The following is a 24,187-nucleotide window of genomic DNA, read 5'->3' as shown; positions in this document are numbered from 1 at the left end:
TTTGCATGAAGTGTTCCCTTGATAGCTCCAGTTTTCTTGAAGAGATCTCTAGTCCTTCCCATTCTATTGTTTCCCTCTATTTCATTGCATTGTTCAGTTAAGAAGGCTTTGATCAGTAAGAGATATGAATTTTGAGATGATCCCTTGACTGGCTTTCAGATATTAGAGGGCAGGGCATTTGCTAATGCCCGGGTAAGGTCTGGATGGTGGTTTTAGTGGGTGGGGAAGACTGGTGGACTCTCCTCCCCAATCCAGGGAAGGGGAGGAAGTCTGACTATTCGAGAGGAATCGGGGGAGTTTGACTGCTCCATGTTGGCTGCAGTCCCTTGTATTTTGGTCTGTGTTGGCCCCGGGAGCCTTCATTAGAGCTGAGCTGAATCAGGAGCTCTGAAGTCAAATGCAGGTCATGCCCACGGGAGCAAACATGTGTTTTCAGAGGCTTGTACATGCTGGCCTCATAAGGAGCAGTTTCCTGGGACAGTTACACACAAGCTTATGGGCATGATAAGGTCTTCCTTTCTGATCACAGTATCTGACCACAAGTGATGGCTTAGCCACTTCTCACTTGCCTGGCTCGGTCCCAGAGTGGGCCTGTGAGGCCAGTCATTGCTGAGTTATACGGACTTCCACAGCTCTTGACATGACCATTTGCTCTCCCTGATAAACAAGAGTTTTTCCTTTATCTAAATTAAAGACTGACTGAGCCCTTGGCCAGAAGCGTTTGCACTGGTAGGAAGAGGAAGAGTGGCTCAGTCCCCCGGAAAGGAGCTCAGGACTCTCTTCCAGCAGCTGAACCCACAGAACCTGGCCAGGCTTCAGGGCTCTCAGCAGAATCCCATCCTTTAGAACTGGGGATGGAATTCAACTTGAAGCTGGCATAGAATATGTCCTGGGTCAAAGGGAAGGACTTGAAGAGCCTAGAGATTTAAATGAAATTAATTGAACCCTGGCATGAATTTCTCTTGGGTACCACAGCACCCCAAAATTGTAAAGGGCGTAGACTGAGTGAGCACAGAGTGCATTTGGCTATAAGAAAAATGTTCCAAAGCAGCCTTTGGAACCTTCTAGCAAGCCCCAAACTGGGGCAGGTCAGATGCAAGTGGGGACAGAATCCTCAGCTCTCTGAATATCCCAATGTCCATTTGCCCCATGGAGAAGGCAATGGCACCCCACTCCAGTACTCTTGCCTGGAAAACCCCAGGGACAGGGGAGTCCATGAGGTTGCTAAGAGTCGGACACGACTGAAGTGACTTAGCAGCAGCAGTAGCAGCGTTTGCCCCGAGTGTACCCTGGCTAACTTGCCCTCTGTTATGAGACAGAAAAAGTTACCTTGATGACTGCTTAGGGGTAGGTATCTCCTACTTCAAAAACTACATGTGAAAACTTAATTCCACCGGGTCTTTATGTTTCTTAAACCAATCAGGGAAACTATGGGGAGAGCATATCTTTTCCTCCAGCTCCTCTCCACAGTCACTATGTGCTGTGTGTTTATAGCGTAAATAAAACTAACGTGCATAATAAGAGGAAGCACAATATGCGGGAGGAATTGGGAGTGTACCACATGTGAATCCATGTAGTATTATTTCAAGGTAAACTCAGATCCAATAAAGATATATTTTACAAACCCCAGAGTAACTACTGAAGTTTTACAAAATATGTCTATACACGACCAGGGCTCTCTCATTAAGAAACGACAAACACACATCAGCCCCACATGATCCTCCATCTGCCACCTGCTTATAGTCCTCTCCTTTCTTCTCTTGTTTCTCAGGAGTGTGGTCTGTACTTAGTGTTTTCATTCTCGTATCTTCTATCAATTATTATCTGGCTTCTACTTCCATTGTTCTCATCAAACAGCCTTTGACAAATTCACCAATGACCTTGACATGACCGTATCCAGTTAGACAATTTTTGGACCTAATGTGCCCTTTCCTCAGTTCGCAATTGGAGATGCTGTGGTTCCTTACTTGCTCAGTGAGCTAATAAACCCGACTTGGTTGCCTGCAACCATGTGTCTAGTGAGCATGGGCCAGGGGATGTAATTAGATAAAGCACAAAATGGGTAATCGTGGCTCTGACTGTAAAGAATCTGCCTGCAATGCAGGAGACCTGAGTTCGATCCCTGGGTCAGGAAGACTCCCTGGAAAAGGGAATGGCTACCCACTCCAGTATTCTTGCCTGGAGAATCCCATGGATAGAGGAGTCTGGTGGGCTGCAGACCATGGGTTGCAAAGAGTTGGATACTACTGAGCAACTAACACTTCACTTTTTTTTTTAATGATATAATTCCAGCCACATCGCCAGCCACCCTTGTGATGACTCCCTTTACTTCTGTCACCCTGGTTTCTTTGGTCCTCAAACCTGCCGTGTTCCCTCCCTCCTGCCTCCTGAGCTCTCATGGGCTCCTTGCTCGAACGTGCTTTACAGGTTGAACAGTTGCCATCTCCTCCTTTGATTTGCCCGTTTGACATCACTTGCTCAGCCAGCATCATTTCCCAGTTGGGGAGCCGCCCTGGATTTCTACTGCAGGCTCACAACACTTACTTGACTTCCTAAGGTTCATTATTCTGTGAGCTGGTTTGGCTGATGGCTGTCTGTCACGGGACAGAGCTCCAGGAGGTCGGGCGATGGGCCTGCTTTTGCACATGGGTATGTGGAGCAATAACGCAGACACATGAGCACCAACCAGGAGCCCCAAAGCCGGGGTGCTGCCTGGAGCACCGCTAGCAGATGCTTCCACAGGGAGACGTCTCAGCGCCCCTGCCATCGCGAATCCCTGAGAGTGCTGGAGGGAGCATTTCCCAAATGTAGCTAAGGAGCATTTTATTTAAGGCATAACGTTCATATCTTGGGGAGTCCTGTTTGAGAAGTACTAACTTACGGCATAGTTTATTATTTTTCCTCTGTGTGTGCACATGTACCTTTATTCACAGGTCACGTCTCCCCTGTGTGTGTGGTGGGTGGGTTTCACCCCTTACTGTCCTCTTACCTGCAATGGTTTTGTTGAGGACAAATGGCCCAGGTGTGGCCAGAGCCAACTCATGGTTGGACTTGTGGGTTTGGAGAGATGAAAGGGCCTCAGAAGATGAGTCCAATTGCTTTAAGTCCCCGTGGAATGAGGGGTGTGGAAAACAGCTAAACACACGCGGGCCAACATAAGGTCCTATCCAGGGGCCCTGTGATGGCCACTGGGCTCCTCCACACGCGACCTGAAAGGGACTGGGACCACAGCTAGTCCAAGGAGGAGCAACATGTGCTTCCTCTGGGCTCAGCTGAGAAAGACGTGCACTGGGGGCGATTCCGATGTCAAGTCATGAAGATGGGTGACTCCCCTGCTGCTGTCCTATTGGGGGATCACTGTCAGGTCACCATGGGCTGCTTCTGCAGAGGTAGCAGGCTGGGGAAGGTGGGACACCTGGGATTGTTCTGGAAATCTGGACCACACATACGATTGGACCCTGGGGCCCGACTGGGAGGGTCTGAGGTACGCAGGTGTGCTGACTCTGTGGGGTTGTTACCCAAGTCCTAGTAGGGGCCGAGTGCTAGGACCACAGGGTCTTTATCACTGAAGGGGCATGGTCATGGAGAGAGAAGCACGTCCCAAGCCTGACCTGACACGGGCCGCATGAGCAGCCCCACCTGAACCGAGGCAGCACGTGTGTGGGTGGTTCCATGACCCAGTGGTCTGCTGTTGAGTCCTTTGAAACAAGGAACACAAGATCTGGATGCACGGAAAGTGTCAGAGGAAGTGGGGCTGGAGGTGGGATCCGTGAAGAGACAGAAGTATTGCAGGTGGGACAGAGGCAAGGAAATGCGTATTCCTACAAAAGGAGAATCCAGTTACAGTCCAGTGAAGTTGTGCTATTGCTGATCACGTTCATTTGGCTGATAATTTGAGGGGAAAAGAAAATTTGATTCTCTGTTGTCTGCCCCTTGTCCTGCAGGACTGGGGCCCTAGGAGTGTCGATTCTGTCCCCTCAAGCCCTCTGGGGTCAGAGCAGTCATGGACCTCCTCTCATAGTGTCAGCGGACATGGGCAGTCTGCCTGCCCCATCGTTCAAGAGGCAAAGTCCGAGCTCAACCAGGGGCCGGTGTCTCCCAGTTTCCTCCCCAGCAATTTGGAGCTGATTCAATTGTGGTCTCATCCTCAGTGTCTGGCCTCGGGTTTTGCGTCTGTGAATTTGCTTTCAATGCTGGGGTACTTTTCTGTTTTGTTTTGATTTTTGTTAATTTGTGGTGGTTATTTTTGGTCCCATGATTCTAGCAGGGGCCCTGCCACGTGAGGGATGGAACATGAAGCCAGGCCTGCCAGCGCATGCTTGTCTCCACCCTCAGGACGAGAGAAGCTTAAACAGAGCTATGCAACATGGAGGTCCCAGACCCGCTCTGGCTCTGGCTGTGGCTCACACAGGTCGCGGTGTGCAGCTTGAATGTTATCCCCTGCTCATTAACCCAAAACTCTAGGCCACTTTGTGGACAAATAGAGCGGCTGTATTGTTGTCTATAACGGCAAAAAGGGGAGAAAGAAAAACCTTGGTGAATCATGAATGTTTCACAGCAAGGGAAGTGTGGACTGGGTCTGGATGAGGCAGATGGTGGCGACCAGCCTGAGGCTGTGGAGCATTCCTCCTCCTAACCCAGACCCCTGCCTCAGCTCTCCCCAGGGCAGGATGATGGTCCCTGGGAGATCTGAGCTCTGTACGTGGTACATGGGGCCTTGATTGTCACTGACCACGTGGGAAATGAGTGTCGTTCAGGAGAAAAAGGCATCTACTTTCCTGTAAGCTGTATTTCTATATCGTTTCCTAATTTCATTTATTTATTACCCAAGTAGTTGAAACATTAAACATTATGGATTGAAAAAGAGTTATTAGTAACATTATCGTCTAAACATCATCACCTAAGCAGAGTTAGACATTTTGGTGTCCTGGCCTTTGTCTGAACATTTGGATATTTTACAAAATTTCGCATATGTTTTGTGCAGCCAGCGTTTTATTATATGAATGGTCCATTGCAGGCTGCTGAGTAGTCAGGATAAAAGCCCTATGGGTCAGTAGGACCTTGTGGAGGGGAGGTGTTGCCAAGACCCCAGGGTGGGTGCTCATTGCTAAGGCCATGTGAAGGGAACCGTGAGCTGGTGACCTGGTCTTGCTGAGCGCTCCCCCCACCTGATGCTGGATGGCGCACGAGGACCCACAGACCAGGTGTGATGGTCCCCATTTTGCAGGTGAAAGAGTTGAGGCTTGCAAGGCCAAGCACTTCACCCCAAAGCAAGGGGAAGAGCTCAGACACCCAAACCAGGTGCTTCTGATCCAAGTTCTGTGTGCTCACCCCTGCCTTGTTTTGCACAACTTCTTGTTGGTTTGCTGGAAAGTCGTCCATTCTCTGGTGAATTATGCACATGGAGGGGTGACAGCCTCCCAGGACCGCCAGTTCCAGGCTCCTCAGGATGGCCAATGCCAGGAACGGCTACCAAGGCAAGTGCACCTAGGAGCCGGCTTATCCTGATCCGGCCTGGTGCCCACACAGGGCTGTTTCACCTGGTGCCCACACAGCTGAGTCCCTTTTCATCAGAGTCTCCTCTGGTTCCAGCACTTCTCCTTGGGCTTTCTGTTTCCTAAAACAGCTCCGATGGAGAAGCGAATGGAGTGAAATCTGTTTCCTTCCCTCCCAGTTTTCATAACCAGCCTCGGTGCAGGCAGCCCCTCACCCACCTGGGTTGACACAGGCAGGAGAGACAGGGCCTGGCTGTGGGCTCTGGAGCCTGCTCAGCCACTTGGTGGCGACGCGGCTCCTGTGACTCTGCTTTCTGGTCTGCGGAATGGGTGTGCCAGCAGCGCCTCTGCAGAAGGGCCTGGGGGAGCCTGTCAACAGGTGCCAGGTTCCGAGCTTGGCCTGTTGGAGGCACCCTATAAATGTCAGCTCTGACAATTACTGCTTGTTTATGAGTAGTGCTCGCTGAAGTTTATTTTCAGTGCCAACCACCAGTTAAGAGGTGCCATGAAAACATCAGTGGCTTGGTCTAAAGAGGAATGCTGAGGAAGGATGGCGATGAAGGAGAGGGGCTCAGGTGCGCCTGGGCATTCCTCTTCCCACCTTTGCCTGGTTATCTCCCTGCTAGTGCCCACAGCCTCACCGAATGCTAAAGAGGCTTTTCTTTCCTGGAGTGTACTGCTTGCTAGATATCGTTTGTTTTCCCCACCCTCCCAACCCTGTGAAGCAGGTATAATTTTAAGCCAGGTTTACAGGCTTGCAAACAGGCTCTGAGCGAACCAAGGGCAGGAGAGAGGCTGCGGTCCCACTGCTGGGGCTGACGCCCCCAAGCTCAGAGCTCTGGACTCCTTGTCGCCGCCCTCCTTTGAGGACACCAGACATCAGGTTTGCTCCCGGTGCTTCTGCCGGGTGGACTTAGGCCGCGTCGGGGTCATCGTCGGGGTCATGCTGCACTGGAGTTGGCTCCAGGCCGAATGGAACCAGTGGTGGTTCTGGTGTTCCCCTCTGTGCGTGCACACACAATATATGAACTCATGGGCCCACCCACGAGTCCAGAGCAGACCAGCTCTGAGCAGAGCAGAGGGCAGGAATTCAAGTCTGTGCTTTCGCCACCTGGTGGCGCTGCCGTGGCTGCAGAATGAAGCCACCTCTGCAGGGGACCTGAGGATCTGGGCAGACAGCCTGGGGGTGCAGGCCCCGTGTAAGTGTGTAAATGCAGCACGGCCCGTGTCCATGCTCACAGTGGTCAGGGCTGCAGAAGCCAGCTCCCGGAGAGGAGGATGGGTGGAGGCAGTCTCTGGCTAACAGACCCCCCTGGTTCTCTCTGTCTCTGTTTCTTTCGTCCCAGTCTGTCTGTCTCTCTGCTCCCTCCCCTCACTGCTCCCTCTCTGTCTCACTGTCTCTGTCTCCTCTTCTCTGTCTCTCTCCAGGAGGGACAGGGCCCATCTTTCCCTGCAGTGAGGCGCCACTGGGGCAGGAAGCTCCCCAGGTCAACTTTCCTCCTGGGAGTCTACACCCCAAGGCGGCTTCTCCTACATAATCCGTGCCAGGCTTGTGGGCTCACAGGCAGGCTCAGAACCTTTCTCTTTGGCCTCAAAGGACAGGGGTACAATGACCCTGGTAATCCTAGTTGATGGGCTGACATTTGACTGTAAATTGGATGGAACCAGCTGCGAAATGAAAGCAAGATTCCAGTTTATTTAACAGTGATCGTGTCACTGCGCTCAGCGCCATGGGACGTTAGAATAAAAATAAAAACTAAATGAGAATATTGTTCAAGTAACCTGGCTTTTATCGCTGTCGCTACCGCAGAGGCAGCAGGCCACCTCTCTCTGTGGAAACCAGTCTTGGAAAACGTCCTCCGAGATTAGACCAAGTACAGGATGGCCTTGAATGGGGTGGATGGAAGAGCTGTGCGCTGGTAGGGTTTCTGTTCTATTTTGAACTTTTCTACTTTCTGAACATCCTTTCCCAGGAAATACCACACGGGGAAGAGAACAGCAAAGGAAAATTCCTAATGTTACTTTAGCAATGAGGTTTCTTTTATTAGTAGACTTCATTTTTTAGAGCGGGTTTAGGTTTACAGAAAAACCAAGCAGGAAGACCAGTCCCCATCTCCCTCCTGCACCCACCTCGGTTTCCTGACCAGTCCCCATCTCCCTCCTGCACCCACCTCGGTTTCCCGCGCTGCTAGTGTTTGGCCTGCGTGCTGTGCATTTGGTGCAGGTGACAGGGCAGTATCAACGTATCGCTTAATCTGTAGTTGGTGCTGTACATTATGTGGATTTCCATAAATGGTGATGTCGTGTATCCACCATTAGACTATCGTCCAGAAGAGTTCAACTGCCCTAGAAATCCCCGGAAGTAACGAAATGTTAAAGCAACTTAAAAACAAACAAAACAGAGATCCCAACTTTCAGAGTTGCACAAATACCGTAGGAGTTGGATAGCGGGAGCATGTGTAAATGAGATCCTGTTATCTGTGCACAGGACCAGGATGATGTGTGTGTGTGTGTGTGTTAGAGGCTGGCCCAGAGGCTGGGACACGTAGAATGGTGGTAGTGTGTGCATGTGTGTTAATAAGACAAGAGGAAGGGCTGTGGGGAGGCGGGGGTTGGCCCGCTGAGTAGGACTAGGAGATGGGGTTTTGGGCAGGGGCTTGTTGATTCTGGCCAAAGGACACATTGCCTGTTTGCAAGGCCGGCTTGGAGCCTAATGGGGAATCGGGAAGAGGTGGCTTTTCCCCTTCTGCCCCGTCCTGCTGAAGCATCTCCTGCTGAAACACATCCTCCCTCTGCAGGGGCGCCTGGAGAACACAGGCCAGCTGCAGCCGGGGCTCCAGGACACAGGGTAGTAAAGCCGCCTTGCTTCCTGGGAGTGAGCAGCGGCTTGGCCAGGCCCCTGAATAGAGCAGGCTCTCAGGTCCACTGAGATGGCCCGAGCAGCCCCAGAAGCCTGGGCTCACGCTGGCCTCTGTCCGAGAAGGAACCCTCACCCTCCCATGTCCAAGTTGAGGGTCCCTGGAGGCATTTGTGGATACATAGACCCCGTCACATCTGCCTGCATGCGACCTTCTGCAGTTTGTTGCGGGAACTCTCCCCTGAGAGGCTGTAGCCCTGCCCTTGGATGCGTCGGCATTCCTGAGACCTCAGCCAATGTCCCTTTCTTTCTCTGAAACCCTTGTTTGCCCCCAAAGACATTTCTTTGCCATTTTCTCCCTCTCTCCCTCCTGGGCTTTGTCATTAAATGTGATGAAAAACTCCTGGCTTCGTGGTTCTCAGGACCGTGGAGACAACGCATCCCTGGGCGTCCTAGGTGCCGTGGCTAGTGGGTTGCCAGTTGGCTCGGATCTGACGTTAGGAATGCCGGGTCTTTGGGGGAACTGCCCTCAGCTGCCAAAATGGTTCTAAATACATGAAAAGTAGGTTAACTTGCTATACTCCTTGCATTTATTCTTCCAGCTGAAATTTTCTTGATTTTTTTTTCCCTTTCATTTTATTAGGTTAATAAAACTTGGTTTTCGAGCATTTCCCTGCCCCAGGAGGGCAGTGGGCCCCATGTCCAATTCATCAAGTGCCTAATGAGTGGCCTCGGAGGTCCCGGCCCATCCATTCCAGGAGCTCTCTCTGCCTCGTAAAGGTGAGGCCTACGGGCTGCTCTGTATATTTTGTCTGTTGGTTTCCCAAATTCTCCTACCAGCTCAACTGTCACTTTTCAGGATTTATAAGAGGCCGACGGCACCACGGGGCAGCGCCCCTCCCCAGCAGAACAGCCCTCCTCTGCCCGCTCTTCACACACACCACACACCCCGCGCCATAAAACAACGCTTCTGCAATAAAGTGAAATAGAAATGTGTCGATGCTAGCATTTTAGCACATTCCAGCCAGAGGGCTGTGGGAAATGCCTTCCTCTACATGAAGGAGGGAAGTTCTGTGAAAGCCGGGGATAAAACAGCGTGAGAAAAGGCCTTTGGTGAGAAGAAATAGTCTGGTGTTTAAAATAAATAAATTAAAAATAAAACATGGGCCTGTGTGTGAGTGTGTGCATGCACTGACTAAATTCTTTATACACATACATTTATGCGGCCCTGGTTTGTGTTTTGGTGTTTCAGAGAAAGAACAGTAAGGGGGAAAAGTGGATGTTGCTTGCCCCCTGGGCCCAGTGTGTGGCTCTGTCTCCTTCTAGAACATTCTTGCCTTTCCTTCCCCTGCACCTCTTTTCCCTTTGCCAAGTTGTCGGGACCCTGCGAGCTCCAGGCTTGGGTGACGTCTGCCCCCAACACGGAGGGGAAGCTGGAATCTGGGCACCAGGAACTCGAGGTACACGTATCACTCAGGGCCCGGGAACCTGAGAGACCTGGCAAAGGTTGAGAGAGTGGGGCGGTGGCTGGGTTGCGGGGTCCCCGGGGCCAGAGGACCCCCAAATTTCCGCATAGCAGTCTGGCTGGGTCTGGGTTCCTCCTCTCTGGATGGAGCCTCCAGATATCACCCGGCCTCTAACTAAACACTCCAGTGGGGCGTGCACGGATGCTAAGAAGTGACTCCGCATGACCTGTGGCTTTTTCTTCCCTTCCTTCCTTCCCGTGGCTTCCTGAGCATGGAGGAAGGAGTGTGGAGGGGAGCTCAGCTTGCTCTGCTGGCGGTGGGAGGGAGCTAGAGAGCGGCCTCACAGGGCTCCCGGCATTCTATCACCACGGCCCAAAGCCAGGGCACAGGCCTGTCCACAGAGCTGGCTGGGGTAGGGGACTTCTTTCAGTGGCTGGGACGTGCAGAGGTGACGCTCCCAGGCTGTGGGGCAGAGGCGAGGACGACGGTCCCTCGTCTGCAGGCTCTTTCCACGGAGGAGGAGGATTCGGGAAGGTCTCTGAGGCCGGGCCGGGGTTGGGGGTGGGCATCCATAGCTGGCTCACCCACGGGTGAGTGGCACCGGCCAGCACCCCCCTCCCTCCACGTCGGGGAGACACAGTGCAGATTGGATGGCTCCCAGCAGGGACCTCAGTCACCCGGCCTTGCACACCCGCATATTCCCCATGGGCTGAAGAATCTCACGTGGCTTAGGGGACCCACAGGGGAGGGAGGCTGTGAGCAGCCCGTTCTAATGGGCCTTGGGGTCCAGTTCATGCCCCATGAAGACCCTCAGCTCAGGACTGGCTTTTCTCAGTTGGCCCCCGACCCACCCCGAGGCTGCTGGAACACCGCTCTGAAGCAGGATTTCCCATGAGGAGCTGGCCTTCTCCCCCGCACGCCCTTCTTACCGGGCGCTCATTGTGCATTAGATTATCTTCTGAAAATATACTTTGAAGGGTTTTTGTTTTGTTTTGTTTTTCCTACTTGACACTCTTGAATCAAGTAGGCCATTTATCTTTTAGGCAGAAGAATTTCAACAGTTACACTGCACACTTGCTGGAGGGTCACAGTCTCAAAGCATAGAAGTAGTTTAAAAATTTTTTTCATCATGGGTTTATTCTTGTCTTGGCTCCCCCCTGTACTTTGCAGCTTTCCTCCCCTCTAACTAATCCTCCTAACTGCTGCCCACCCCCACCCCCCTCATGGATCCAACCCACCTCAAGCTAAACTGAAAGGAGCATTCATGCCCAGGCCATCTGTTTGTTTAAACTCACCCTGTGTTAGTCCGTGTTAAATGCAACAGAATGGAGAAAAATGTAATTCTCTGTCGGCTTTTGATCAAAGAGAGTTTTTTTTTTAATTCAAGATGGATTTCTGAAGGACAATGTTATACACAGTCTGTGTGTTTCTGAGTTTCAGTGTTTAGTTGATTTCGGGGAAAATTTTTTTTCCCTTTTGATCCCAGGGAGAAAACACACACAAACACATCTCAGAGCCACAAACATTGCAAGTCGGGCCCTTTTCTGTGGACGTCTCAGCTGAAGAGTGGAAATGGACTGCCTTTAACTTATCAACACAGCAAGAGAATTTGAAATGCGGCGCGGCTGCTCCATGCAAACCCTTTCCAGCTTCTGTGGGAACTCAGGCGAGGTCACTCTTGCATGGGCAAATTCAGGGCCCAGCGCACTCCATGCCCCTCACCCCCCACCAGCTCAGAAACACGCAGGTCCACGCTCACGCCACCCTCTGATTTCTGATTTTCACCACCAGTCATTAGAAGTACATTTCTCCCCTCACTCCCTCAGCTTCGGAGCAAATGCAAATAAAAAGTGCTTAAAATGGTTAACATTTCCTGTCACCGAAGGCTTTCGTTAGGGGTGGGGGTCGCTGAGTTTTAAAGTGTATTTTCATAGGAAAACTCATTTCAGGTCTGCGGCAGGAACTCGGGCCGTTTCGCACGGCGAATTTCAGGGTTTGCGATAAGCCTGTGTCCTTTACAGGCGGTAGAATAATGCTTTATATTACGCGGGTCAGGAGAGCAGTATCCAGATTCACACTGAGATTAACCTGGGGCCCAGCTCAGGTCACAGGAGAAAAAATTTAAATATGTCCTTTTCCCCCACCTTCCCCTCAACTGCTCACTTTCTTTTCCTTTATTGGAGAAAAAACCCAAATTTGGTACTTTAATTTGTTGTGTTTCTTCTATTGATTGTTTAGCTAGTGATTTTGCCAACTTCCTGGATGTTCACTCGAGTTCTGCACAAAGAGCCACATTTCCTTCTGGAACCAGCACCGGGACCCAGACAGAGGAGCGGACACTGGAAACTGTGAGTATTCCAGTCTGTCCTGCGGCTCTGGCCCTGGTCGTCCCCTCCCGTCAGGCCTCCCCTTTCTTTCTCTAGCGGTTGACTTTCTACGGGGCTCCCCGTCTGAACCCACTCTGTCAGCCCTCAGCACCATTCTCAACTTTTAGGAAAAGAAACTCTACAATTTCTACACAAACATCGGATAGGAAGGGGAGGGGGAGTGTGCTTACCGATGGCAGTGACTTCAATTTTCATTTTGAGGCTCCGAAAGATGGAGAAAGTAAACAGAAGCAGGCTGGTTTATTTCAGGGGCTAACAGGGAGTCCCTGCTGAATTTACCTAATAAAACGAATTTTTTAAATATTCATTTTCTTATTTCATTCCAGCAGTAAATGAGTTCGCCTTTATAATATCCAGATCTTTCAAACTCTATTGAGTGAGAAATTAAGTTACAAATGTAAATACCTTGGTATATATATATATATATGAAATGAATATATATATATATATATATATGAAATGAATATATATATATATATATATATGAAATGAATATATATATATATATATATATATATGAAATGAAGTAATTTGTGACTGTAATGCAATAGCAAGCCTGACTTTAAGGCTCCTAGGACACTTAAAAATTTTTTTATGATGCGTAATAAAGGAAAATAAAATTCAGTAAAAATGTTTTTCTTTTAAAATGGGTGAATTTTGATACTTAACAAATTTAATTGTAATTTTCATTTAACAAAAGTTATCTTTTAAAAAATTTATTTTTCTGAACATCTTGTCAAATGTTGGGAGGATTGTAAAGAAAACATATGTTAATATTCTAGGTCACAACTGACTTCTTCCCTTTCCATAAAACTATTCCAAGGAGTATGGGAAATTGTAAAACAATGTCGTTTTCTCATGAAAAGAATACCCTGACTTTAATTACCAAGAGAAAGCAATTAATGCTCAAATTTCAAGGCCAATCCAGTGATCAGTTAGGAGCAGGAAGAAGGGGGGACGTAAGACTGTTACTTGCATAAGGAAATCCAGAAATCGACATCATGCAGATGTATAATTGGAATGTGATTGTATTTATAAGGAAAAGTTATATAAACTTCAAAAATGGTAGTTGTTTTGCTTAAGTGCCTGAAAAAAGAGTTTAGAATAATATTTGGGTTATCCCAGTTTTTGTGCTCTTGTGTTCCCGAAGCCTTGTTAGATTAAAGAACTGCAAAGGAATAGTGTGTGCGTGTGTGTGTGTGTGTGTGTGCAAGCGCACGCATGTGCATGCATGCTCACCTCCCCCCACAGTTCAGCCCTGAGAAAGTGTGGAGAGAAAAAGGTGGGGGCTGACTGGTGACCAAACAAACAAACAAACAAAAAAAACCTTTCATTCTAGAAATTCATAACTCTTAGAAATTAAAAATGGCAGTTGTCTTTCTTTTTTCACCTTCTCTGGGGGTTGTTGCCTGGGAAGGGGGGATTGAGGAGAACCAGTTTTCAAAACTGCTACAGACCAGTTTGTGCAAAATGGATATTGCCACTTTCCTGCACTTTTTGATTATTTTGTTCTTGCTGTCCTGTCTCCGAAGTGGTGGCCTTGTACATGTTAAATACATTTTGTAAGTGGTCTAATGTGGATTGCCGAAACAGAAACCTTCCCCCTCTTGGGGAGGTTCCTTCAGTGTCCAGCAGATGGCGATGTTACTTCTAGAGTGACCCACGGGGTGGGGGTGGGGAAGACAGAGACTAAAATTTAGTCCCAGTTGTGTCAGGAACCCCTTCCCCTCTTCGGAGCCCATCCAGTGATCTCTAAAAGCAAGAAGAACAACTTTGTTGTGGCCTGGCCTGAAATGTGCCAAGCCATCCGAGAGTATTAAAGTGTTAAGGCAACTGTTAATTACCAAGTGTCTTACCTTCCCGAAATGGTGTGAGGCAGCACCCAGCGAAAGCACAAACACCTTCTGGAAATGTTCAGAATGAAAATGGAAGATGGTTAGCAGCTATTTCAATATTTTATCTGTTGCCCATCTATGTTTTGTCAAGTAGAAGATCTCCTCATGGTTCTTCTGTAATGTTCATGAAGAATGCACTTGTTACAGTATTGCATAGAATCTTATTTGTGTACAAATGACCAGTTAAAATTGGGCATGTACAGATAGTGATAGCAGAGTCTCACCTTCTCGAGAAAGTCTTTTCCTTTTGAAAGTGATGAATGCACGTGGGACTCCCACCCTGGACATTGTATTTCATTATATCAGCACCTGCTAAATGGTATCACCAGCTTCTTAAAGATTTTAAACCTCCATCTCCCATGAATGAAACTCTTCTCCCACTGGAAAAGTTTCTACTTTATTCCAAAAACAAGCAAACATTTTTCTCTCCCCACTTCTTTGCTAGAGAGAATCTCAATAATGATGAGCATGTCCTTTAACATATTTAACGTTAAAATGACTTTTAAATATTTTTTGGAAATTTCAGTGTTTTGATTCTTCGTGGGACAACATGATTCCTTAATTTGATTTATATAATAATTTGCCATATCTTATTTTAATTTAAAAAGAAATAGGGTGCATGTTGATAATTATTTTAAACAAATTGGAATTCAACAATAGCAACAAAAAGATTTATTTATTTTCCTAAAAATGATGTTATCATTTGTCCTTGGCGGGGAGATAGGCAGGAATTCATTTTACTCCAAGTGTGAAATGCTATTTAAAGACATAGAAATATGTAGATGCAGCAGAGTACAATGACTTCATCCTACTGGTAGCAATTAATCATGTGTTGCTCTTTAAGAATTTAATTGAATGATATGCCAGCTTTTATTCCTGTATGTATTTACAAACTGAGCAAGATACCGACTATTCATGACTTCAATCTATGTATTAATAAAATGATTGTGCAAAAAACCAGCTGTTTAAATAAACTCTGTTCCGCTTTAAAGATGTTGCCCTTTGGGGAGAAAGTCATTTAAGTATTGAGTGGCAGTGGCCAGTGAACAATATAGTTAAAATGAAAATAAATCTTCATGAAACTTAGTTCTAATTTTCTTGAGCAAGATACTAAACCATAAAAAATAAACATTGTTTATGGAGCCAGGTTTGTATCAAGTGAACCTCTGTAAAATGATACGAGAAAATATGGGCTTGTCTGTCTCAAGAACTTTGGTTAGCTAGCAGAACAGAGAGAGCTATTTGATACGTAGAAACCGAAGAAAATAAAATTAGTGATTCTGGAGAGAAGTCCATTCAGATTTGTGCAGGCCCAGGGAGGTGACTGTATTAGAATTCACACACACAAAGCTGTGTCACTTGGCACCTTAGCTTAAGGGATAATTTAATTACACCACCTATTAACGCTGACTTACGTTTCTGCTCCGGCCAACCTTCTTACGATCTTGTTTATTTCCAGAAATCACGTTTGTGACAGCTCTAATAGGTCATTCAACAGCGAACATTTTCTCATTTAGTTGAAAATATTTCAGGTTTCAGACACCCAACAAGAAAAAGCACTTTCAGACTTCATGAAAGTGAATAAATTTGTTCGGGGCAAGACTTTCAGAAAATGAATTCAGCAAACCTATGTGATCAACTTCAGCCTAAAATATTATGTTTCAGTTTGCCAGCCAGGCTGATGGGGCCTCAGCTGATGCAAAGATTATTGTCTCTTCTGGGCTTTCTTTTTTGTTTTTTGTTTTTTTTCTGGTAGATGGGCAGAAAGTGGCCCTGGTACCATCTTTGCATGTGGGTTTACAGAAAGAGCACGGGAAGCCTTGTTGCCGGCAAGCATGTTGGGCTTCACATCCCTGACTTGGAGTGATGGTGCGCTGTTGCAGATTCTGAGTCCTGTATTTGTAAACTTTCCACTTTTTGTTTTTTGAGAAATTCACGTTTGATCTCTGCCAGCAAACAGCCAGGGGCTGGGGGGCGGGGGTGAGAGGTACTTCCCTCTTAACAGCTGAAGGCAATCAAAATGCTTATTTTGTGTTTTAGTTAAAAGGTAAAGGAGAAGAGAAAAAGACACCCAAATAAAGCAGGAGACACAGTTGGCATGGAGTCATCAACCCTAAACTGGCAGTGCCAGAAATAAGCCCACAGGACACAATGCATTTTATCCCCCCTCCCACCCCCTGCCCTGAAATTTTCTTGGAGGGAGCCGGGGCATCATGGAGATTCCATTTAAGGGTCAGCTAACGTGTTTAAGCTGCGTGTCAAGAGAAAGACGGCTGAAATCCTTTGTGCAAACAAGCGCCAGAAACTCAAATCCCTGCCTGTCTTCTCAGAAACAAACTTGCCCAGCGTCTTCTGTGTGGTTTGGAGAAATGAGGTTGGAGGCCACTCTTCAGTGGCCTCGCATCGCCGCCTCTGCACGGAGGTGTCCAGGCAGGAGTGACGGGAGGCCCCAAACATTCCAGGCTGCTCTCCCCAGGTCTGTTCCCAGCCCGCGGTGGAGGCTGGCTTGGTGAGGAGATGGGACACGCTCTCGTCTGGGGGAGCTGAGACCAGTCCACAAAGCGGGAGGCCTCCTGGGCACCCAGTCCCACGGGGCTGGGCAACTTCTCGGATAGCGCGGTCAGTGCTGCTGTTCATCACACGCGCTTTCTTGGAGTTCTAACCTTGGACACGCAGTCAGATGACAGATTCCCAGTTTTGATGATTTGCGAGTTGTGTCTCCCCACCGAAATCTAAACGGCATGATCGTTGCGTATCTATCCAGAGTTTGAACATGCCGGGGTCACACAGGATAACTGGATGGTGCCTCACAACGTGATGATGCGATTGGGAATGTCCTTGTCCCTTCTTGACAGTCGAGGAAACTGAGTGGGGTTCCCAGGAGGCCCAGTGTGTGTGCAGGGCTGGCAGAAGTAAGGTCTGAATCCAGGCGGGGGGATCACAGTCCCTGCCTTCCAAAGCAGGACCCCAGGGGCCCTGCCAGTTCAGTACTGTAGAGTGATGGCAGCTGAGTCTGAGAGGCAGGGCTGGGGCCTGAGCAGAGCGTTCAGGCAGGCTTGGGTCCCCGCAGGGCGCTGCTCTCCTTCCCTGGGGACTCTTGGTGAGGCGTTTAAGTTTCCAGACTCTAGGTTTCCTCCTACGTAAAATGGAACTGGTGATCTTTCTTTTTCAGGTCCTGAGGATCCGAGACTGTGAATAAGAAGGCTGGACCCCTAGTGTGTGTGAGATGGAGGACTGGGTCACGGCCGCCTGTGGGCTGGTTCCCAGAGCCCAGGAGCACACCGGCAGAGAGAGGGGCCGCCTGGAAACGGGTGACTCCGGTGAGTCTCTCGAATTGCTGGCGTTGATTTTCCCTCCGGCTGCCATTCCTGCCTCAGAGGCTGGAAGAAGGGAAAGCCCAGCCGCAGTAGGCACTGACTGAGTGTCCTCTGGGCGTCTCCCTGTAGGCGTTCGCTCCTCCCAGGTGCTGCCTTGGGAACAGCCTGGGCCTCCCCAGGAGCCTACTTTGGGCGTGCAGAGTCTCCCCCACCCAGCCCTCCTGGGTCCAAACCAGGGCTCTGCTTGTGTGCGCTGGCTTGGGACCCAGGGAGACTGAGGCAACTTGTCCCCAGGAGGCTCCCTCTGTGCCCTCAGCCCTTCCTGGCTGGCTCTGTGCTCGGGCTGAGGGGCTACATTATTCCCCTGGCTCCCTGCTGGGTCCCCAGGCTCCCTGCTGGGTCTGGCTGGTGAGAGGTGCTGGTGAGAGCTGGGAGGGAGGGTTGCAGAAGGGAGAAGCCGGGTGCCCCCTTCCTCCTCGCCCCCTCCCAGCCCCCCACCACCCCCTGCCCGGGCTCCCATCTCAGCTGGGTGCTGCTGCAGAGGCAGGCTCTTGCCAGCTGGGGCCCCTCTCTGTCCCTCCAGCCCCAGGGTGCCAGCAGCTTCCTGCCCATTTGATGCATATCTCCCAGCTCCCCTGGTTGGCTTCTCCATTTTCCATCATCAGAGCAACCAGTTCCACATATTGAATTCTCTGTTTTAAATACTCAGCGAAGTTTCTGTTTTTCTTGGTTGGACCTAGTGATCCACCCAGACTCACACCTCAAGGGGAAGGGGTCTTGGAGTCAGAGGGCTTGGACAAAGGCTCCAGCTCCCCCACTGCCTCCTGCTGGACCCTGGACAAGTCACTCCTTCTTTGCCTGGGGGAGGACCCAGGCTCAGAGAGACCCCTGTCTCCCCCTACCCCCAGTGCCTCCTCTGGCCCTGCTCTGGGCCTTTCTTACCTGTGCAGGTGGAATGCATGCATAAGTGGCCTCAGGGCTTCCGCCTTTGCTGAGGGCTTTGTAGCTCCTTCTATTAAGTGGCGGGTAGATTTCCCTGTCCCTGGAAGCTGGGTTTCACTCTGTGACTTGCTCTGGCCAATAGGGTGCTGGCAGACGTCACTCAGGCAGAAGCTTGGAGGCACACTTACCTGCCTCCACTAGTCCTTGGGCGCCTCTGCCATCTGTGTAAGCAGGGCCTGAGCTGCTGGACTGAGGACGGAGAGGAGATGCTCATTCACCCCAGCAGAACTTCAGACGAGTAAGTAGCCCAGCCAGTGTCAGCAGGGACGCCTAGCTGACCACTTCAGACGCGGGGTGTAAATGCCCCAGGTTGTGTGCTTTTGTTACACAGCAGGATGTGCTGACTGATCCATGTCACCGGGTACTGAGCAGCTCTCTTCACTTTGCCCAAGGGCAGGGGTTGTGGTGTAAATGGGCCTTGGGAATGATGTTTGCGGAGCCAGGAGCCTAGACTGAGATTCTAGCTCTGCTCCTTCTTGTCGGGTGTCCTGTGAAAGTCAGTTTGATTCTCTGCGCCTCAGGTTTGTCTTCTAAAGATGGGGATAATTGTAAGGCCTACCTCCTGGGGGTTGGAGGGACTGAGATGGTGGATGCAAAGTGCCTGGAACATAGTTGGTGCTGGACAAACATTGTCATTATTATAAACAGAGTTAATGATAATCTCATGCTATAAAAACCAACCACCACTACCGTCTAGCCTCCGTCCTCCTCGCTGTGCTCCCTGACACACCCATGACTCTCATTCCTCCAAGGCCTCAGTGCCTTTGCACTCGCTCTTCCCTCTCCTCCAGTGCGGTTCCCTGTCCTCCAACGAGGGACTCACCTCCTTGCCCCAGGGCTTATGTGCACGGGATTCTGGGTATCTTGCTTCTCCTTCCTGTCCTTTTGGGCTGTTCCAGGTGACCTGGGGTGAGCATCTCTCCCAGCACGACACCTGGGCCCACGTGATGAGATGCTCCTCAGCCTTTCCTCAAGCTCGGGAGGTGTAAGGGTGTGGCGTGTGGGAGAGAAAACACAGACCTGGTAAGAAGAGGCTTTGCTGTATCCCTCGGCCCACCACCGCAGCCACTGTGAAATGACTGTGTGCCCCCTCTTGGTCAGCAGGCAGTCATTCCAGGGGAGGAAGTGTCTGTGGAGCCCGACTCTGCCCAGCACTTGGGTGGTTCTGGGTTTACAGCTGTGAACAACAGACAAGGTGGTTTCTGTCTTGGCCCTCAGTCCATGGGGAGGCCAGACATGTGCTGGATAGCTGTGGGCTTTGGGGGAGCATTGGAGGGGGCACTGATGTGTAGGTAAGGGGTTTGGGGGAAGCCCTAAGATGAGCTTCTGAGTGGAGACATGAGGGGCTCAGCCTGTGGTGGGGACGGGGCAGCGGCGTCCCTGGCACTGGCCTGGGCAAAGGGAGCGTGAGGACGGAACAGGAAACAGGGAGGGTGGACGAGGGGGCACGTGATCAGAGACCACAGCCTTGGCCAGATCACCGAGGTCAGGGCAGGTAGCTGCTTTCGGCTCAGCTCCACATTCCCAGAGCCGAGCAGGAGCCATCTGGGCATCCCAGCTGCACAGACAGAGATACCGAGCCCCTCTCCTGAGTGGCCAGCTCCCTCTGTCAGCACCCCGGGAGGAGGCAACAGCTCAGGGGTGCCGCGGTCTGTGTCACATTGTGCGTTGGGAAACCTGAAGACTGGTTTCACTAAGAAAATTAATAGATAAACAAGCCTAAATAAATAAAATACTTACGTCAGTGAATAGAGGCACCAACTTTTCAGTGCTCCAAAGAAGACAGAGAATGCTGTGATTGAGTGGTATTGATGTCAATCCTCTCTGCTAGACAGCAGGGAGGTGGGAGTTATTTCCATGGAGACGGCCTGTCTAACCTCTTTTGTGTTTACTCTCAATGATGAGGTCCTAGTATTCAGGTGCATGTGGGTCAGCTGCAGATAACAGAGGGGTGTTGTCCCCGGCGGGGGAGGCAGGGGTGGCGGACTGGGCAGGGACCCTGGTTCTCTCCATCTTTGGGGCTCTGGACCTGTGGGCTCAGGTCTGAGGTGAGTGGCACGCCTCTGAGACTCTGGCATTCCAAGAAGGATAAAGGGCCAGGGAGACGCTGCTCTGTCTTGTCCTCTGGAAGGGACCCCCTCGGGGCAGCTCACCTCCGTCGCCCGGCTGGGACCATGTCACCTGACCACTCACTGCAAAGGAGTCTGGGAAACTGCATATTTTTAGTCGGGTCACTTGCCAAGCCAAACAAAACCAGAATCCTGTCAACAGGGAGGAATGGGGTGGGGAACAGATGCGGTTGGGCGACCAGCAGAGGGCCGAGGTGGCGCGGGTCACATCTGACGATTACGTGACGCTCTCCTGATGCGAAGCGGAAAGAGACACTTTTCTGTACAGAAACCCTTCTGATGAGATGTTTATCTCTTCAGATATTCTGGATATCTCACTCATGGCCTCTTTCAAAATAAAGTGAATTAATATGTCTCTACCAGTCGGGAAAATAAAGGATTGTTGTTTGGGGCCAATGCTTCCCTTAAAAGCAAGGGGCTTCTTTTATGACTTTCAATTCACAGGGAAGGAATTTGAGGCACAGAGAGGTTGGGGGTTTGCCCAGAGTCATACAGTGTCAGAACCAGAGAGGGGTCCAACCTGCAAGACTCTCCCCAGGCTCCAGGACCCCAGCCCCGCGGCTCAGGGCTGCTGCTGGGGCTTCAGGAAGGTCTCCCCAGGGTGGGCGGAGGTGGTGTGTGGGCCAGCCTGGGGGGAGGGCAGCCTGGCCGCTGTGGTCACAGCCTGGGAGGCCCTTGGGGTGGGTCTTGGGCTGCCCACTGCTTCCTTTCTCTGTTCCACACCTCTCTTGGGCTCCCGGTCAATCTAGGATTGTCTGTGAGTCGGGACCCTGAGCTCAGAGCCGGGCCCTGAGAGGGGCTTCTCTCTGCTCCTGGCTGACAGCCTGCTCGACCTCGCTGCGCTCTGGGGCCAGGGAAGGTTCTGCTGCGGCCGGCGGGCTGTGAGGTCACAGGTCAGAGCCCAGAAAGTGCCATCGGGCTGTCTGTGTTCACACCTGTCTCCACGCATCTCAGAATGGTGGGCAACACAAGGCCTTTTGCAGGGCTGTCATGAGGGGCGACGAGGAAGGTGGTACCGCAGTGGGCGGGTGCATCTGGTGGGGGTGGAGAGCAGTCACTCTCCTGCTGTCACAGAACCCTGCTCAGCCTCTGATTCCTGGCCTGGAGTGTGGGAATGCTCTCTAGACTTACCTCGAGAGCTGCCAGGAGTGCTGCAGAGAAAGGCATTTCAATAGTTAACGTTTGCTGAACGCTGGTCACCTGCCGGGCCTCTGCTAGACCTTTCACTGGACGTCTCTTTCATCCATAACCGGGTCAGGCCACGCTGGGCGGGAGCAGTGAGTATCAAATGTCTGCCCACTCTGGTGCCGAGTGACCCTCTCCTGAGTCCTGGCTCCCCTGCACCCAGCACAGAGAGGGCAGGTCCCCAACAAATGTCCCTTCCTGACTCGCAGGCTCTTTGCATGTCACAAATAAGCAACAGCATCTTCCCACAGCCCACTCCTCAAAACCCAGTTGTAAAGTGAGTGATAAAATAGGTTAGGAAAATGCAATTCAGAAATTACATTACAGTAAAGTTGTATTTCTGAAAAGGGCTGTCAGCGAGGTCACATCAATGATGAACAGTCTGCCATAGAAGTAAGACACAAGGAGCCCTATCCCGAGTGGCCATTAAATTGGAGAAGTGGCATGCAGTCCTCTCGGGGGGCCGCTATGAACACGGGGACCCTGCCATGGTGTGGCCACAATGCCCAGACAAGGTCACTCTTCTATTTATTGCAGTCAGCTTTTTCATCTTAGGTCCACTTTATGGTTCAACAAACATTTAATTAACTTTCCATTTCTCATTTTAGAATGTTGAAGGCTTTAGGACGTTATATGGAGGGAAAATTTTCTGAAGAGAGTTGCTCAGGGAACTCTGACCTCACTATGCCTTCCTTTCTCCGGACAGGTCCCTGGGCTGCCCAGTGTCCATTGTCAGACCTTGGGGTGCTGTCCTGGGGCTCAAGTCACATTGTTAGCTGGCAATGGTGTTTCCCTCTCACAAAAGGAATTTTGAGATGAAAGTTTCCCTAGCTGACACAAATGCCAGTTAGAAATGTGTTAAGCTCCACATCACAAAGAGTCCACCTTGAAGTGCCTTAAGCCAGCCTGGAGTCATTCTCCTCACACAACAAGACGTCTGGAGGAAGGCAGCTGCTGGCCTTGGTTCATTTGCTCGACAAAGGCAAGCCAGCATCTCCTATGGCTTGTGTCAGGGTCCTGGGGCAGCTGTGACAGATGACCGTAGACTTGGCCACTTAAACCAACACAGATGCTTTCTCTCAGAGTTCTAGGGGGCAGAAGTCTGGCATGGACCTCACAGGGCTCTGTTCCTCCTGGAGCCCACTTCCTGGCCTACTCCTGTGCCCCTTGGCTCCTGGCTCCTGCCTGCACCTCCAGACCAGCTCTGCATCTCCCCCTTTCTTCATCACAGCTCTTCTCTGACTTCTTCTTCCATTTCACACTCTTAAGGACCCTGTTAAGAGTGGGGGATGGGGCAGTATCATTCTGTCTGCCACATTTCCATTGCCTGTCCTGTTACAGTCTGAAGAGGACTGCTGTATCTCCAGACATCACATCTATATTCGAGGGGGAAGGGGTGGAGCAGGTTTCCAGGACTGCACCAGCAGGGTCTCAGTCTTTTTATCAGAAAAGCAAAATGTTTCCCAGAAGTGTCCCAACAGATTCTTTTGACATCTCATGGGTCAGAAGTGGGTCACTGACTGAGTCTAGCTGCAAGGGAGGCTGGTAAGGTACACAGTCGGGAGAAGGTGGGCATCAGAGACTGTGGGAAGCACACCCACAAGGTCTGCCACAGCCCCCTTCCCACACTCCTGTTTATTTCAGCAGCTCCTCCCAGGGAGGGCACCAGGAGGGAGGAAGTGGTGGCTTCCAGGGCAGGGCTTCTAAACTTTCCAGTGGGATGTGGTTCACAGGAACTCTCAGAGCTCTAAACAGAGACCTAAAATCTCCCCCTGGAATTGTGGAGAAGGCTCTGGGCTTTGGAGTTGGTTTTCATGGGTTCCAGAACCTTCTAGATTTGGGAACAAGAGAGGATATGCAACTCATGGGGCTCCTGGAGGTTCTCAGAGCTCAAGTGCCCTGGGGCATGTGCAGCATGTCAGAGAGGCAGGCACTCTTGGGCATCAGCCTGGAAGAGGGAGGTGTGACTCCCCTGCACCCCCTGCCCACCCCAGGCTTCTGTTTCACGGGGTCAGCTCTGTCCTGACTAAAGGACTCAGTGCACTTTGAACCAGGTGGCCCCACTAGGGTTCTGAGGGTGTCAGCACCTCCACTCTGCCTGGAGAGCAGGGACAGGTGCTGGGTTCCTAGCTGGGCTCTGCCTCCCACCCCTTATTGTTGAGTTCCCCCAAGACACACTGGTTCTGCCCCCAGCTCATTCAGTGTACCTGGCAGGAAGGAAGCAGACCTTGTGGGCAGCACGGGTCCCTCGAGAGGCAGGAGCCTCGACCTCGACAAGCATGGAGCCGCATCCTGTCTGTTCTGGATACCACATGCTCAGAACCACCTGGGAAATGAAATCTGAGTCAATTAGACTTTTGCTTTCCAACCGCCCATCAACTAGTTGCCTTGCTGTCATCCTCTGGGGACACAGAGAGGAACAGGGGAAGGGACTTCCCAGAGAGGTCCTGAGGG

General features: G+C 50.6%; 2 long non-coding RNA genes across 2 annotated transcripts; one reads left to right on the top strand and one right to left on the bottom strand.

Moving 5' to 3' along the window:
* Positions 1-12,875: 12,875 nt before the first annotated feature.
* On the bottom strand, positions 12,876-15,641 carry LOC129631752 (uncharacterized). Its single transcript, XR_008704165.1, has 3 exons — positions 15,516-15,641; positions 14,062-14,109; positions 12,876-13,957 (listed from the first exon to the last, which is right to left on the bottom strand). It is a non-coding gene; the product is annotated as an uncharacterized LOC129631752 (long non-coding RNA).
* LOC129631751 (uncharacterized) lies at positions 14,807-18,640 on the top strand. Its single transcript, XR_008704164.1, has 3 exons — positions 14,807-16,576; positions 17,273-17,420; positions 18,502-18,640. It is a non-coding gene; the product is annotated as an uncharacterized LOC129631751 (long non-coding RNA).
* The last annotated feature ends 5,547 nt before the right edge of the window (positions 18,641-24,187 follow it).

The sequence above is a fragment of the Bubalus kerabau genome, chromosome 17 (assembly GCF_029407905.1).
Source record: "Bubalus kerabau isolate K-KA32 ecotype Philippines breed swamp buffalo chromosome 17, PCC_UOA_SB_1v2, whole genome shotgun sequence".
Taxonomy (NCBI): Eukaryota; Metazoa; Chordata; class Mammalia; order Artiodactyla; family Bovidae; genus Bubalus; species Bubalus kerabau.
The sequence above is the reverse complement of the archived record's forward strand: the minus strand, read 5'-3'. Positions and strand labels throughout refer to the sequence as shown.